This window comes from Rousettus aegyptiacus, unplaced genomic scaffold (assembly GCF_014176215.1).
Source record: "Rousettus aegyptiacus isolate mRouAeg1 unplaced genomic scaffold, mRouAeg1.p scaffold_m13_p_12, whole genome shotgun sequence".
Lineage (NCBI taxonomy): Eukaryota > Metazoa > Chordata > Mammalia > Chiroptera > Pteropodidae > Rousettus > Rousettus aegyptiacus.
The window spans coordinates 12,006,115-12,008,593 of record NW_023416287.1 but is presented as its reverse complement, the minus strand read 5'-3'; positions in this window follow the sequence as shown (position 1 = coordinate 12,008,593).

Here is a 2,479-nt window from a genome sequence, read left to right as displayed (position 1 = left end):
CCAAATACAAATTTTGTCAGTATGTGATGTGCTAGATAATACACACCCATGCCCAGGGTAAAACAGGACTTGAAGTTAACTATATTTGGTGGAAACTTGGGCCACCCCTGCCTTTCCTACCATGGGGCCCACAAAATGCAATGTCAATCTGCATAGTCCGGGGATGGAGGATGTCTAGTCTTTATACAGGGGTTTCGGGTCTAGCTCCCAGTATCACATGGACCCAAGATCCCATCTCATGACATTATGTGTGTGATGAAACCCAAGTCTCTAGCAGCTGTCAGTCTCTATCCAATAATTACCTCCAGGAAAAGGGAGCCATCAGGTCACCCACACCTTGCTCTGTTTCCCTCTGTTTCTAATTCCTGCTGACTTCCCCTTCTTGCAAGTTCAATTAATTTCCTTCCTTCTTGGCTTGCTTGTTTCCTTTCTTGTAATATTTTATCCAGGATTTTCAGGTGTTTGTGCTAGAAAGGGCTCTCTATTAGCAAAGCCTGCCATTGTTGCTGGGCATCCTGATGATTTTCCTAGAATATGGGATTTAAAATCTGTAGGAACAGAGAGGTGTGGGCTGCTTACAAACAACACTTCTCAGTGCTTCTATTTATCACTTCAAAGATTCTGGGGTCTTGAGTAAGGGCATAAGTTGGAGAGGACACTGGGGGCTATTAACTTGTAGAGGGGGCTGTGACTTGAGGAAAGGATTGGACGTGTTCACATCCTCCCGAGGGCACGGTGGACCAGCAGAGCTAACTCTGGCTGTATAAGAGGCAGAACCTTCCCCAAATCTCATTAGCCTGGGAGGGCTCTCCATCCCTGAAGGTGTTCAAGCAAGCCAGCCCACCAATATGCTGTTAATGAGCAGAAAAATAGTGTCTCAGCAACTCAAATCAGTGGCATTCATTCCTGGGTCCCCCAGCTCAGATTCTACTTGTCTAGCTTGATCACTGTCTCAAAGATGCATGCTATTGAGAAGTCATATGTTTGTATAGTTTCACCACTTTATTTTACTATTCTGAATACCTAAAATAAACCCTTTGAAATCCAGAACAAGCACAGTCTGGGTAGAGATGAGAGAAAAATGAGCCGATGGTTGTGTGCGTGTTGGTGTGTATAAAGAAACTTCTATTGTTATGGCAACCAGCATCCTGATGCAATCCTGTTCCCAATAATACAAGATGTGATTAAAAATTGACATTGCAGCTAGAAAGAACACACGCAACACATTGGCGTAGCAACCAGAATAAAGTCTGCATAAATTTAAACCTGATTACGGCAATTTGGGGATTTTACCCACAATCACGAATCTCTTTCTCATCAGAACTTCAAGTCAGTAGTCTTTAGGTCTGACCTGTGGCAACGGACTTAGGCCAATTTGACCTCAATGTCCTTTTCTGTAAAATTAGAAATTCGATTAAATCATTGGTGTAGGCGAGGGGGCTGGGGCTCTGGAATGTACCAAGAGTTACTATCTTTTCATCTGCATGCAGTACATCATTTAGTCAACAAATATTTATTGAGTAGCCAACTCAGCATCCACCTCTGTGCTGGGTGCTAGGGATACAAAACTGTTTCCTTCCTTCCTTCCTTCCTTGGAGTTTGCAGTTTCTTACATCTTGAATTACATAAATCTTGTGAGGTTACAGCTGTGATATGTGTAAGAAAGGTACTTGGTGCTACGGAAACCGGTAAAAGGAGATCGACTAGTTAGATCTTGTGCAGGGAAAGAGATCAGCTGAGGAAGCTGAAGCGCTGAAGAGCAGTGACTTGCTCAAGGCAACACCATAACAGGAGCCATTATGGAAAAGCACACACCATGAATGGAGAAATGGAGGGCGGGAAGGATACAGTGGTGTGCTCCAGGTCACGCTATCAGCCAATGGTAGTTGGGTCATCCAAACGCAGTCACAGCTAATGTCACCTTTAACCCAGAGAGCTGGGACAGAATCCACGCTGCTCGGGGCCTCCTCTCCCCTGGTCCTACAGCCCTTCACCCTTCCTGAGGCCGTTTCGGGTGCTCTTCAGCTCGCTTTCTGCAGGTGGGGGGCAGGCGCGGTGAGAAGGCGTTGGACAGTGTAGCGACCCGTCTGGGGCGTGTGCGGGAGCACAGCAGCCTCGTCTTCGGTCACTGACTGTTCCGCCTGGGGGCCCACCAGGCTCCCTCTTCCGGCTTGGTGGTCCCCGCAGCCCCCTGCGCGCTGCTGCTGTAATGCAGGGGGGCGGGGGCCAGAAAAAAATCTCGACCTTTCTCGCCACACGCAGCAGTCCAGCATCTGGAGAAGACATTAGGCCCATGAGGCTAGACCTTGCAGGAAGGCAAAAGGGCGCGGGCGCCGCAGAATCCTTGGGCGCCGCGGAACCCTCGGGCTCCGCGGAACCCGCGTCCCCAAAACCTGTGCCGCGCGCCGTCTGCTGCCGGCGTCCTGCAGGGAGACGGGTCCGCCCCCCAGTGCGCGCAGGCGCGTACCGCGCGGGGCTC